General features: G+C 46.4%; 1 protein-coding gene across 2 annotated transcripts in view; it reads left to right on the forward strand.

Annotated features, from left to right (window-relative positions):
- Nucleotides 1-384: 384 nt before the first annotated feature.
- slc20a2 (solute carrier family 20 member 2) overlaps nucleotides 385-14,599 on the forward strand; it is a 38,594-nt gene continuing 24,379 nt past the window's right edge. The window contains exon 1 of one of the 2 annotated variants that reach the window (XM_079160914.1): nucleotides 385-643. The gene's annotated coding sequence lies outside the window, so the exon portion shown is untranslated. Of the gene's footprint in view, nucleotides 644-795; nucleotides 813-14,599 lie in introns of those variants that run through there. The other variant, XM_079160915.1, reaches the window with a different exon arrangement.

Genomic DNA, 14,599 nt, shown 5'->3' on the forward strand with positions numbered 1-14,599 from the left:
ATAATGGTGAGGTCAAGAGAGAAAGTCTGGTCAAACAACAGTGGGTCTATGCCATTCAAAATTATTATTATTATTCCTGCCGTAAAAGAAGACGATGGTCATATATGGTGACCACTTCGATATATTCGGAATAATAATAATACGATTTGACCGAAATGCTGATGTATTTGTTCATTAAGGGACATCCCTTAACACGTTAATGGTATTAAGCGTATTACCCCCCCCCCCCCCACACACACACACATGGTGTCACCATGCCCTCAACAGATTGACCACTACCCCTCCCCTCTCTCTTTCTCGCTCTCTCCCCCCCTCCCCTTCTCCTCCTCCTCCTTCATCCCTTTAGCTGTCATCCCGAACAGCGTTGAGACGGCGGCTCGATCCCTAAAAGCCCGGATGAGAGCAGCAGGCGACGTTCAATGCAACATGGTCGCGTGAGTCGAGGACAACCATTCCATTCCATTCCTGGCGGTGGTGGTGGTTGAGGGGGGGAGAACGACGACAGCCACTGCTGGAATCTGTGACATTTTCGACGCGACCCACGGAGCGGTTCTGAGAAAAAATACACAGGCAGCTATAGAGGCGTGGAGGCGGAGAGGAACGGCACATTTCTCCCCCCTTTTTGCGGTGTCCTATTTCGTTGGTAAGTACATTTTGTTTGGCAAAAAAAAAAAAAATTACAACCGCTGCCCCTGTGCCCCCCCCCCCCCTCCCTCGACGGGGTTCTACCTTGTTTAGCCACTTTGCTCACGCATTTCTTTGTGGTGAGCGTGTCTGCGTGCGGCGTTTGAGGGAGGAGGAACGGGGCCTTGGTGAGTGTGAACACAGCGTTAAAACAGAAATGTCCGTGTGTGTTTTAAGTCGGCTGCTGCGGCTCGCAGCCACGCAGTTTAAACTTGTGTTCGCGTAGCTTTCGACGGGCAACGGAGCCTGTAAATGTTGTATTTCGCCACAAGTGGCCACATTGTCGCCTTCGCGTGCTCGAGACGTTGTTGCCACTGGTCAAACTAAACCAGTGAATGGAGCCGCTACACGTGTGTGTGTGTGTGACTCCACATCCGATAGAGTAGCTCCAGTATATAGAGACACTGGTCTGTCTACCGGTTTGAACTAGAGTGGGGAACTTAGGAACGAGGGGGGCATCAAAATCACTTCGCTGTTAATCACGCGAGTTCATTTCACTCTTTAGCTCTCCGTGCGCTGAGCAGATTTGACAAGGCGGGTCAAACACACTGGGGCATGCGCACTGCGCGCGGCTACTGCCGCCCCGGTGCCCAAAAATAATATGAAGTTGGGACTAGCCTGTCCCCCCTAAACATGTCCCGAAGCGCTCCGTGGCTTTTTTTTTATTTGTCACGTTGTCTCCCATGCTATTCAACTGTGGATGGTCTCATTGTTTTCAGTGGGACTATAGGACATTCACACAGCACGTGGGGACGAACCGGATCTTTTCACCTGCAGATTTGTAGGAAGCCACACAATCACTGTGACATGCTACATTGCCCCACCAGCTTTTTAAAAAAAATGTTCGTTCTTTGTCAACCATGATAGATAAATATTGTCCAATATGGTCAACATAAAGCGGTGGAAAGAACAGCAGGAACACCCTGCAAAATGTGTATTCAGATCGTTTACTAAAGTATAAGTACATGTACCACACTGTAAAAGGTTGTGCGTTGAAAATGTTACCGAAGTGTGTAGGTGTTCTTAGCAAAAAGCTCTTTGAAAATATCTCCATGCAGAACAAGGCCCACTGTGAGTGCAATGCTTTTATATATTGTATTATTAGGTTGTTATTATGCATTAATGTGTCAGCAGCAGCTAATTTACTACCACCCACTATTTTACTGTCGGGTAATTCAATCTATAACAATATATATATATATATTTAAATGTAAAATCTTAATTTGTAAAGTAACTATCCATGCTTTCAAATACATGTAGTGCAGTGAAAAGTACAATAGTAACCTCTAAAATGGAGTAGAAGTATAAAGTAGCATGACAGGGAAGTACTCCAAGTAAAGTACAAGTTTGTAGTACAGTAGTGCAGTACTGAAGTAAAAGTCCCTGCTGTAACGTGTCCCTGTTATTCTGTCCGCTCCCTCTTATTCCAACTAGAACGTGTCACATTCAATCTTTTCTTTTATATCCCCCCCCCCCCCCTCCACTAAACCTGTCTTATCCTATGGCCTACATAGTCAGTGGAAGCACATAGCGCTCGAGTTAATGATTAATCTGCTTATTACGATAAGAAAGAGTGAGAAGAATGCCGGGGGTATGCCACAACCTCCCATTGTTTTTTCTCCTAGTTCTCTCATAAAAGCTGAGAAAATGCAATTTAAAAAAAAATATATATACACAGCAAGGGCTCGTAAAGTTGAGAAGAACCACATGCAGTGATTGCTGTATCTTGTCTAGCCATAAAGGTTATAGGACAGATATGAAATTGTTATTGCGATAAGATATGACGATTAATGACTTCCACTCTGTTTTTGCGCTCCGTGTGAGCACATGAGTGAACGGTCCGGGACTTTTTTGTTGACCACCTCCTACGATAAGGACCGTGACACCAGCCTCTCCCCTCTCCATTGTTTGGAAAACAATCCCAGCTATCTGTGAATAACTAATTATGAAAACGGCACTGGACTTTATTTGCAGCTCCTCGCGCCCTTATCTCGTGTTTACGCGTCAGACGCAGCGTTTGTAACTCCTGAAGGGGGGTTTATACAAATTCAAAGTTCTTGCACCCACACAGTCTAATCTGCTGTTTTGCATTCGCTTCGGAAGAGAGGGAAAAAAATAAATAACATTTTCAAATGAGCCTTATTGACATTTTTTCTATGACTGCCATGTGGAATTAAGTTGACAGAAAGATACAGGATCCACTTCTATTCTGACTGTACTTTGACCTGCCCTTTTGTCAAACAAAAAAGCAAAACACTGGAGGCAGAGTGATTCACACTAAATTGGCAGTTCCGCGGCGACAGGGTGCAGCGTCAATAGAATCTTTTTTTGCAAACCAATAAATCCCAAACGCCTCACAGCAGACACACCGAGTCAGTGCACATTTCAAACAGCAGTCAAGTCTGGCGGCTTAAGCTCGTGTGTTTCTTTGACGTCATGGGAGGTATGTGTGTACGTTGTGTAATGAATGTTTTCATGTTCAACACCATGCCCAGAGAGCAGAGTCGGACCAGTTTTTCACAGAGGTGTGCTTTCGTCGCGCACTGGCGGGGTTCCCTTTCTGAGAAAGCACTCGACGTCTGCGGCGCCACTTTTAGTTCCAGGTCGATGTTAGAAATTCACCTCCGGCCCCTCGCTCCGTGACGAGAATGTGGCGGGTCACGCCACATCGCTGTACAGCCTCCCTCTGTGCAGGGTGTACCTTTTTTTAAATTTTATTCTCAAAGATGTTTATATGCTTTGTTTTCTTTATGTTATTGTAAATTGATTAGTAGATAGAAAAATAAATCCTATCATATACATTTGTGATTAAGTGTAGTCGCACAAAAATGGCAAAATACTTGCCGTTTCTGGGTTTTCAAGTATGGGGATCTGCTACCTCTCTTAGCTTCATATCTTAAATATTTTAGATGAAGCCTTACACCGATACCAACTTTTGAGGCCACTATTGATATCTGCCTTTTAGCTGACATGGCCAAACTAAAAATAACCCCGGACATATTTCTGGCATTCTTGCGTGCAATGTCTTGTTACTTATTGTGTGCTTTATCGGCCTCTCTGCAGCTTTGGACGGACAAACAGATTTTCACAGTTTTTTTTATCATGACCCTTTAGCAGCGCCGGTGTCTGTCCGTCCGCCACTTTGGTCCAGACTGAAATGCCACAACAATTATCAGATGGATTAAGAGGACATTTTGTACGCACTTGTGTGATCCCAAGAGGATGAATCTTAATGACTTTGATGATCCCCTGACTTTTCCTTTCCTGTAGCACTTATGTTGGGTCTCAGGTCGACCTCTGACGTTGGTTGCCGTGATTTGCAGCACCTGTCCCAGTTGGTTTGAATGCCAGTCGGAGGGGGGGGGGGGCTGTACTTCATCCTGAAGGAGGCAGAGTGCCAGAACGTTGTTCTTAATTAGTTTTCCCGTTCTTTCTTTAGCCCTCTAGCGCCACCATGAGGTTTGACATTTGTGGTTATCATTTGGCTCAAATTACCACTGTGCAGAAGCACAGTCTCACAGAGCTGATTAATCATTAATATAAATAATTGCGTAACAGCGTAACATAAAAGCTGCTGGCACAACTGATGGACACATTTTTTAACGGATGTTTTTTAAGTTGTACAATATATACATTTTTATAATCACAGTCCGCGTCAGAGTTTAGAAGCAAGTCCACATTTTCCAAGAAGACGTGACCTAGATCTCACGGCTCGACACGAAACGTGGGAAAAAGGCGACGTATGGAAAATGCACCAAAGTCGCTTCTGGTTTCCATGACGGTAGGGGCCCCGCTGTGCAGGTTGGCCCCCTTCTGCCAGTGGGCGTGTCCGCGTCTCCGTGGGCGTAGAGGCAGTTGGCACCGGGGCCGGCAGCGTCGCAGCCGGAGAACAGTCTGTCTCTCTGATCGCGGCCCACCTCGCCCTCAGCGGCACAATCGCACTGTTATGTCTGAGCCCTCCGCCATGACAACATCACATGATAGCACATGGGGAGTGGGACGCTTAATGCCGTGTGTGTGTGTGTGTCTGTCTGTCTGTCTGCTTGTAAACAGCATTGCTCAATCCATGTTACTGCCTTTATAAAAACTGGTTAAGCATGTCGTCGATCAAGTGGAGCTGATAACGCGTCTTTTTATTTTTTTATTATTTAGAAAGGTCACAACGAGAACGCTGGACAGAAGTGAGCAGGGAGGATTGTTGTGGTTAAAGGAGGAAGAGCACACATTAAGCAAGTCGATGATTGAGAAAGACGCTGAAAACAAACTTCAGAGCAGCAGCTTTTCTCATGATGATTTAATTCCAGCATTGCTTCAGGGTCAGGGCACCATTAAAAAAAAAAATCCAAACCATCTCAGCTCTTAATTAGACTACTTTTACAACCACTGCTCCAGTTTAGGTCCCAGTGTTTAACCAGATCTAAGTTGCCTGGATGCAAAAAAAATCCTGCATTTAAACACTTATATATTTGCGGTCTGCACACATGTGCGTGTATGCCGCATGGTTTCAGGGAACTCCTGTACGAGACACGATCAAATTGCCGGCCCGCATTCTTCTCCGACCCCAAAGTGAGCCTTAATAGCTCGTAATGCTCTGATTCTTCGCCGGCATTCGGTCCTCGCAGATTGATTGCGGTATTCCTTGAAGGTTTCTGCTGTCTTCTTGACAAATATCAGCGTTTACAGTTAGCGTCGAATGAATCTTGCCGGCGGCCACAGGCTTCCCGGTAGCTTCCAACCCCCCCCCACCCCCGTCTCGGTTGCTTTGAAGCAAGAGACCCCTAGCTTGAATCGGGGAGGCCGACGCAAATAAGAAAAACCTCCTAATCTTTCAGTTCCGGCATCCTGAAAAAACCTCTAGATTGTCCCCGTAAAAAGTGAACTTGCATGTAAACAATTAGCCATTTATTACCCCCAGGTAGCGTGTGACTGCTGATGCTAGCTGCATGGGGTTTTGTGTGGTTTTGGCAGCGTTTGTCCTCTCCTCTCGGGCCATGAGAGCCGTTTCTCTGTAGCGTTCCTGATGGCCTTCTGTGCCACCGGCAGGGTCGGTATCAAAGCGCCGTCACACAGAGTGCCTCTTGTTTTGGGTGCTGGCCTGGTGTTAACTATGCTAATGACAGGCTTACTGCTTAACTGTGAGGCATTGTGCTTTTTGTTATTTATTGGGAGGTAGAATGGACATTATTTCCCCGTTCTTCTCGCTCAAGTACGTTTGCTCAGGAGCAGCCGGGGCTAACTCCACTTTAATGACTCACCATTTTGCCACCGAGGCTCCCGGGGTCAGTTTGAGTCTTTAGGAAGGAAATAGTGAGAGAAGCATGGGAAAAAAAGTTATTTGTGGTGTTGTATTGACAAAGCACCACTTTAAATCTTGTGTTTAATAGAGATGTGCTCGTACGTTTCTTGGAAATAAGTCATAAAAACTAAAAAACATTAAAAAAAAAAATGGCTAATTGACTACGGAAATCTCCCGAAACCACTAATGATTTATTTTTTTCCCCTAAATGTTCAAAGACTGGTAATTCAGCTGTGCAAGAAGCTGATTTGAAAAACGTGCACTCTCATGTTGTCTGAACATTAAACATTAACATGAACATTAACTTGTGTATACAATATTTTCTCAATTAATTGGACACACATCACCTCATAAACCAGCCATGTGATTTTCATTTTTCTCTCGTTATAAAAAGGGGCTGTGTGTGTGTGTGTGTGTGTGTGTGTGTGTGTGTGTGTGTGTGTGTGTGTGTGTGCGTGCGCGTGCGTGCGCGCGTGCGTGCGTGCGTGCGTGTGTGTGTGTCTTTTGTCCTGGTGAAAGTTCTCCTGAGCTTGTAGAGAGCGTGATGTTTGAACAGGTGTGAGCTCACGTGTCCGCCTCTTAACTCCGCTCTCCCGGAGTGCCGAAGGGTGCGACAGGTCCCCGGGTGACGGGACACGACAGGACCTGTCCGCACGCCGCTGCGTCGATAACGACACCGCCCGCTTTGCGTCCGATTGTGCGGCTGGGGGCAGGCCTCCATGTAAGGACGAGCAGCTGGCTGACCGGTCGCTGCACACACTCATGTGACGCTGCTATTTCTAGCCAAATTATCCCTCCTCTCCACTTGCCTTTAGCAACAAGAGTGAGCGCTGGTTACGTGACACCTCAGAAAGCTGCGAGGCTGGAGGAGGAGGAGGGGGAGGAGGAGGGGGGGGGGGGGGTCAAGCTAGGTGGAGCAGGGGCATGTACAAATGCAAATTATTCTGTTCCAGATAAAATGGAAGTGAAGGCAAACTACTGTCATGCAAGTCGACATGATGTCAAGAGAGTTTTTGTGAGTGCTGGCTCGGTTGCGTGCTCAACAAACCGTTTACAAATCCCAATTTTCGAAATAGTTTACTGTCAACTCAACACTTTAATGGGTTACTATGGTAACTTTGATTAGGGATGCACTGATCGGACATTTTCAGTCCTGATTCCAATACATTCATCAGCTGCATGCCTCACTGTGTGGAAGAGACCAGGATCATTCCTTAATGTGTGAAGCAACATCAGATTGAGTGGGGTCTCCTCCCAGTTGGACGTGCCCGGAAAACCTCCAGTGGGAGGCGTCCAGGAGGCATCCTGATTAGATGCCCGAACCACCTCAGCTGACTCCTTTCGACGCGAAGGAGTAGCGGCTCAACTCCAAGTTCCCTCCTGATGTCCGAGCTCCTTACCCTATCTCTAAGGCTGAGCCCGGCCACCCTACGGAGGAAACTCATTTCGGCCGCTTGTACCCGCGACCTTGTCCTTTCGGTCACGACCCAGAGTTTGTGACCACAGGTGAGGGTAAGAACGTAGACTGACCAGTAAATTGAGAGCTTCGACTTCCGGCTCAGCTCTCTCTTCACCAAGACGGTCCGGTGCAGCGCCTGCTTTACTGTCGCACCGATCCGCCTGTCGATCTCCCGCTCCATCTTACCCTCACTCGTGAACAAGACCCCGAGATACTTGAACTCCTTCGCTTGAGGTAGGCACTCCGTCCAGGTGCTCTTTAGATCCATGTCAGTCCAAAAGGAGAAATGAGCAATGTTGAAACGGAGCGGCTGGAAAATGCGCTGGCACCAACATAACACTTCTGTAAATAATATATAATAAAGATGTCCTCTCCTTCAGTATCCCGGAGTAACGATGCCTTTTTGTAGACCTGTAAACTTTAGGAGACGAGCATTGAGTATCGTTGAAAATCCCCCCCCCCCCCCCCCCCCCCCCCCCCCCCCCCCCAGTGAACAAGTTCCCTGCGCTGAACAGGTGATGACATCTTCATAATGTTTCACACATTCCATCTCTGCTGAGGCTTCACAGAGAGTGACCCCCCCCCCCCCACACACACACACACGCACACCCCACCACCCAGTAATGCTGAGAAGGCTTACCCAGCTTCAGTCTGCAGCGTAATCTTTACACATACACACTTCTGTTTCTGCCTTGCAAAATATATGATAGGGTGCTACCCCCCCACATGTCTTAATAAGCTGTGAAGTAAAAAGTTTATGGAGGTAAAAAAAAACATTTCAGGCCTTAACACACCGGGGTGTTTTTTCTTTCCCATACGATTTAATTTGCATGTTAAAAATACATTTTCCAAACCCTCGTTTTTGTACCGTTTACACAAAACATGAACATTACGCAGCGAACAAGTGATGGAATTCATTTTCCAGAACGAGATGGATTTTCTTTTTACACTTTTTCACAGCGAACGAAGGCATCAACCAATCACGAAAAGGACATATTCAAAGCACACACTGTAGCATCAAAAAACATGGAGACAATGGAATGATATTGGTCTGGAAAAATTGCGTATAAGATGAGTTATACAAGTCAAGTGTATCTAACATGGTGTAGTACTTTAGTGGAGGGAGCTGTTTATGTCAGCAAGTTTTTCCCCGACGACTACTCCAGCCTGCAGGAGAGTACAGTAAGACAGACTCAAAGAGACAGCAAAACTCCATGCCTTTTTAAAATTCCAGTGGCACACGAACAACAAACGAGGAGATTTGAACGTCACCGTGCCCCCTCCTTGTCGGGGCAACACGATGTTCTGATTTGAGGCGATGGGTGAAAAAAAAAAAAAAAGGTTTCAAGGAAACCATTTTTATCCCAATGGGATTAGAGGTGACCCTCCGTCACTGGAACACCAGCATACCTCTTGTCACAGCGAGTTTGCCTCAGCACGGAGCACGCTGCGACGGCGCTCGGACACAAAGGGAAGCGGCACATGCCACAAAGCGCGCTCAAAAAGACATCTCGAGCCACCGCAGCTGTGTTAAAACGTTCTTATTAATTGGTGGTGTTTTGTAGGCGCAGAGAACTAGAGGAACGACAACCATTATGTCCGTAGAGAGAATTCATTCCACATTTCTCCCGTTTTATAATCTTTGATTACAAGTATCGGAGGACAGAAACGTGTAGTTTTACTATCTGGTTGTAACCTGATTTGCCAACTTGCCACATGCCAAACCAAACCTGTCCTTGAACCTGTGTGTGCAACACCGCTGCCTAACACGTGATGGATAACACCGGTCACACAGTTTGTGTACCGTGTCATTTTGAGATTAACTCATTCATGCTGCACAATACAAGCAATATTTTCACTCTGTTGACAATTCACGATTGTGCCTGTGGACCGTTCCGTTTCTGTCTCCATCAATCCTTTTGAAGGGAAACTTGAGTTCTTGTAGCTCTCAGATAGAACGGATGTTGCAAAACTCTTGACGAGAGAATTTTATATGTGTAAGATTGTCGTCATGTTCGTGTTGGTGTGGTTTACCTTCGTTGCTTCTGCTTAAGGATTCATTGTTGCACAATCATTGTAAGGGCATGGCAGAAACACACAGAGCTGTCTCCCACAGTGAAGACACACTGTCCTGAATCCCCCCAGAGTTTACTCTCTACGGTATTGTGTCCACATGCCCAGCTTTAATCGTCTCCCTCCTTATTGCACGGTGTTGTGTGTACATCATTCAAAACTTTTGATACAGACTTTCAATAGTTACTAAAACTACCTTTACTTTGGTGAAGTTAGTATAAAATCTTCAAAAATGGGATTTAAATGTAGGAAATCTGACCACAATATCAGGGCCAACTCTTTCTGACACCTTGTGATGTGGACCCAACTCAGGATTGACATCCACTACCCAGCCCTTGTAAGGGTCTATCAATTGCTTGTTCATACACTTAAAAATAAACAAGAGAGACCCCTTGATGCGATTAAGGCCGACTGCTGAAGTCTCAACGTGAAATCCCCACCTCCCCATGTTGTGACCGCTTCAAGTACCACTCTCACGGCGGCTAATGCTAGCAGCACATTTTTCAACATTGCTCTTAGTTTTCTTAGAATAACAGCGGCGGGGTAATCTGCTGACTCGCTGACTCGCAGGCCTAATCCAGGGCCGGCCTCGTGTCTCCTCCGCTGCGTGTAGGCTGATGTTAAACGTGTGTGTGTGTGTGTGTGTGTGTGTGTGTGTGTGTGTGTGTGTGTGTGTGTGTGTGTGTGTGTGTGTGTGTGTGTGTGTGTGTGTGTGTGTGTGTGTGTGTGTGTGTCAGTGAGAAGCCTGGCATTCCTGCAAAGAGGTGGCAGAGGACCCCATGTCCGCCGCCGCCACGTCTCACACTACGTGCGCACAGCAGCAGGTCTAATCAAAGCACTCCATAATGCTATTAGCTGGGTCATGTGCTGGAAGCCAGGATTAAGACTGGGAGGGCACAGGGCACTTGATCCAGCTCAAGAGGGTCTCTTTCTTTCTCCCCCTCTCTCTTCGCCTCTGTTCTCACCTTTTAACCTCACATGTGGGGACACTGCTGACGAATTTCCGTCATGCTGTAGTTGCTCACAGAGTTGATAGAAGCAAACATGCGACGTAGTAATTTGATATTCTTAAAAAATGTCCACAGATGGTTTATCAGCTTTTTTTCTTCTTTCCTTACCTAATGAAGGTAATTAGTTCCCCTTTTCCTAAAATATGTCCACACAGTAAGCAAGCAATTCAGATACTTTAAGCTTGCAACCTTTTGTAACCACCTGTAGCACGTTAGCACCATGTAGAACTTTGCTATAATGCTATTACAGTACTATGCTAAATACTCCCCCCCCCCCCCCCCCCACCATCTAGACACTAATCGGCTGTAACACGTCGTAATACACGCTTCATTCAAACTCAAAAACAAGCGGCGACATACAGTATGCAGGCAATCGGCTCAAAGTGGTCGTATAACACACGTCATGCAGTCGTCCCAAAAACCAAAATGAAACTCTCCAAGTGGCTCCTCTGTACCGTGTTGTGTGTGTGTGTGTTTGTGTGTGTGTGTGTGTGTGTGTGTGTGTGTGTGTGTGTGTGTGTGTGTGTGTGTGTGTGTGTGTGTGTGTGTGTACTGGTAGTTTGTTAGCCAAACACGTCATCCCAAATCACAAGTGAGCCCCCCCTCCCCCCCCCTTCAGAGCCAGTCAATGGCAGTGTAAAACTGGCAATAAAGGGTATTTTAAGAAAGTGTGAGTCACCGTAACCCGGAGAGGTCCTTGAGCATTTAGCCATAACCGGACACCCAAAATACTGTGCAGTTTGCTGCAGCAGAATGCGAGATTAGCCGTGGACAGACACAGAGTTGCACGTACGTGAGTGATTGCATGATCCTCTTATAACTACAGGAATATAAACATGTAACATGTATCAATTGATTCGACCGGGAACAATCAGTTTGCTTTGCGCCAGGGACACTTTTGCAAAATGATAGGAGCCCAACATTAAACTTCCGGATGGTGCAGGAGATCCTCCATTAGTCTAATATGATGCTTTTCATGCACTCTGGCTCCTTACTTATATTAGAAGTAAGCGACGGGCCAAGAAAAGCTTGCCCGAAAGGCAATCACATGACATGTTGTATGTCGGCATTTTTATGAAGCCAACTTTTTTTTCCAAGACCAGCATTATTAGATCTCTGCTGTGGAGAACACTTTCATGGAGATGTCATTGGCCAGTCGCCAAAACGCAGAGGACAAGACGCATTTATCCCCATTAGATGCAGCCTGAAATATGGTTACTCATGTCCGTAGTGCTGCTTTCTCACAGTCTCTTGTCCTTTTTTGTGCTCCGTGTTTTTTTTTCAGCACTCTCGCTAATACCGGCACCCACTTTGCCCCAGTAACACATTTTAATTCCACGCATCTTGCCAAACGACAGATTACCAGTCTCAGCAGTGGAGAGAGAGGTAGGTTAGTTTTTCTCCGCTTCCACATCTGAGATGAGGAGAGATCGGGAGAGGGGGGGCCCAGCAGAGGAGCGAGGGGTCGAAAGGGGGGCCAGGCTTCTCTATTGGGCCTCGACGCTGAATCCTGGAAGAGAACTGGAACTGTCCGGCTGAAGTGTGGGAGGGAGGGGGTGAGGAAAACAGAGAGAGGGTCAAGGGTAAGATGACTCCTAGACTCATGGAAACATGGAGGCAGATGGCAGCAAGAGAAGAAAGCCGGACTGCAGCCTCAAAAAAAAAAAAAGCCGCCATTGTTGGTACGTACCAAGTCCATTGGTGTGAGTAGTCCTATGATGTGAAAGCCAGCCAGCAGAACGGGGGCCCCTGACTGTTACTAATAAAGCAGTTGGCTCTGTATTCATCTTTTGAGGCGCATTTCGATTGGTCAATTAGGAATCCCCGTTGAGAGCACGGTTTATTCTCAGAGGTGACTAATAGTTTCTGCCGACCTAAAAGCTTTATTTTGGGCACCGCATCCTTCGTGTTGCTGCTGATTAAGCCAGAGGTTTTTTTTAATGCAGTGTTTGTGTGTGTGCGCTCAGCTAGACCTTTACAGATAATTATTTCAAATTCCCACCTTTTATTAACTTGACTAGAATCCTTGTAGAAATCCTGTGAATGTCCGTGTCATTTTAAATGTTCAGGCAGTAATATATTTGTGCGTACGTTTGATGTTCTCTTTTTATTTCTCTCTCTGTGTTGCTGTAACATGGCGTACTTTTTACGCCCCCCCCCCCCAGCACAGCGCGTCCGTTTTAGTTATTCGAAACACTCAAACGGGGGGAGGAGCCGCTTCAAGTCACTTCACCATTTGCGGGGCGAGGGAGTCAAACCCGAGTCTCTGCTGAAACCAGAGAGAGCTGACCTTAAAAGAGTGTTTAAACATAAGGCTTACTCAACACTGGAAGCCGGGGGGGGGGGGGGGCTCCGATTGTTTGCTTTGTAACACGGTCCGCTCTAGTGTTGCTAAAGGCTCAGATGCGCGGTCGGTCTGTGGAGCGCGAGGCTGACATTTCTCTGATTTTTGTCATGCCTTGAAATTGGATTGGAGGAGGTAACTCGTCAACCGCCGTGTGTATTAATCATACATTACATACAGGCTGTTCACAGGCCTTACATGTATGTAGGTGGTTCACTGAGAGGGATTTAGCACTATTGGTTGTTTCATCTTTGCCGTCTGTGGTGAGGGAGTACCGATGACACAAAACCAATTGATCAACAGCGCGTTAATATACCCAGGTGTTCTTCGTCAGTAGTTCTCAACACACATTTGCAATACTGCACGAGGGCCGGGCGATTGTGGAGAAAATCCAATATAACGATATTTTCGACGAATTTCGTCGAAAATATCGTTATATTGGAAGATTTCCAATCTTTGTGTCATCGGTGCTTCCACCAAATATTTCCACAATTTCTTATAATCATCAGTGATGAGGCTATAATGACTAGGTGGGTAAATAACAGAGCAGTCTGGAAGGTATCTAAGACGATATCTAGTCTCATATCACAATATCAATATAACATCCAGCTCTAGATGCACCGACCTGACTTTTTTCAGTCCCGATACCGATAGTGATACCCGGGACGGTCGACATCGACAGATCAATGTAAAGCAAAATGTACCAAATAAATACATAGATATAGATGCATAGATATTTGTATACAAACATTAATTGTACACTAGCAACTTGGTAAAAAAAAATCTTCAAAATAAATAGGAATTACAATTTTAAGTGTAAACCTTTTTAGTCGAAACGTAAAATATATATATATCTCGTATATGCCGACTACATCAGCCCGATCCAGCTGTTTGAGTCAGTATCGGCCTGGTATCGGTATCGGTGCATCCACATTCCAAACATACATGTATAAGTACATGATCAACACCCACAGTAACATTTGCTGTCGGTTCTTGTGTCAAAACCCTCAATACACTATAGATGGAAAATAAACATTCATAAAGCGTGACGTTTAGGGGTTATTTAGTTTCAAAGAAGGGATTGTGCCCCGAGACGTTTCCGCCTTGGGGTCTTCAGTGACGTCGAGGAAAACCTGCGGGACGTCGATAACTCGTCTCTTTCTACGTCTATCCAAAGATAGAAAAAAGAAAAAGGGGAACTGGAAACGAATGATTTACCTGCGGCCCCACATTAGTATTTGACAGATCGTAATGGCCGTCAGAAGAAATGTGAAGGATTACCACAGTTACTTACTCCATGACAACCTGACTTAGTGCTGCAATGCAGACCTTCATGGCGGCGGACAGCAGACGGAATGAGTGAGGGTTTATGGAAGTGTGTGTGTGAGTCTTTTGAAGACGTGTGTGGAGAGCGACGTGCTCTTCACAGTGTTGTTGTCATTCTTCGGCGCCCCCCCTCGGAGGCCCGGCTGATCTCAAACACCGTGTAGAGCGTGTGTGTGTTTGCGTGTGTGTTTGCGTGTGCGTGTGCGTGCGTGTGTGTGTGTGTGTGTGTGTTAGTGTGTGCGTGTTTTGGTTCCGAGGAGACAGCGCCTCCCTGCCGCGAAGCAGAGAGTCAGAGGCAGCAGGTGCAGCTGACGCAGATCGGCTTTTTAGCAGGCAGGGGCCAGCTGGGGGAGGCGGTGGCGGTGGTGGGGGGGGGGGATAGGGGGGTTCAGAGCAGGGAGAGAATG

This window comes from Pholis gunnellus (assembly GCF_910591455.1).
Source record: "Pholis gunnellus genome assembly, chromosome: 6".
Lineage (NCBI taxonomy): Eukaryota > Metazoa > Chordata > Actinopteri > Perciformes > Pholidae > Pholis > Pholis gunnellus.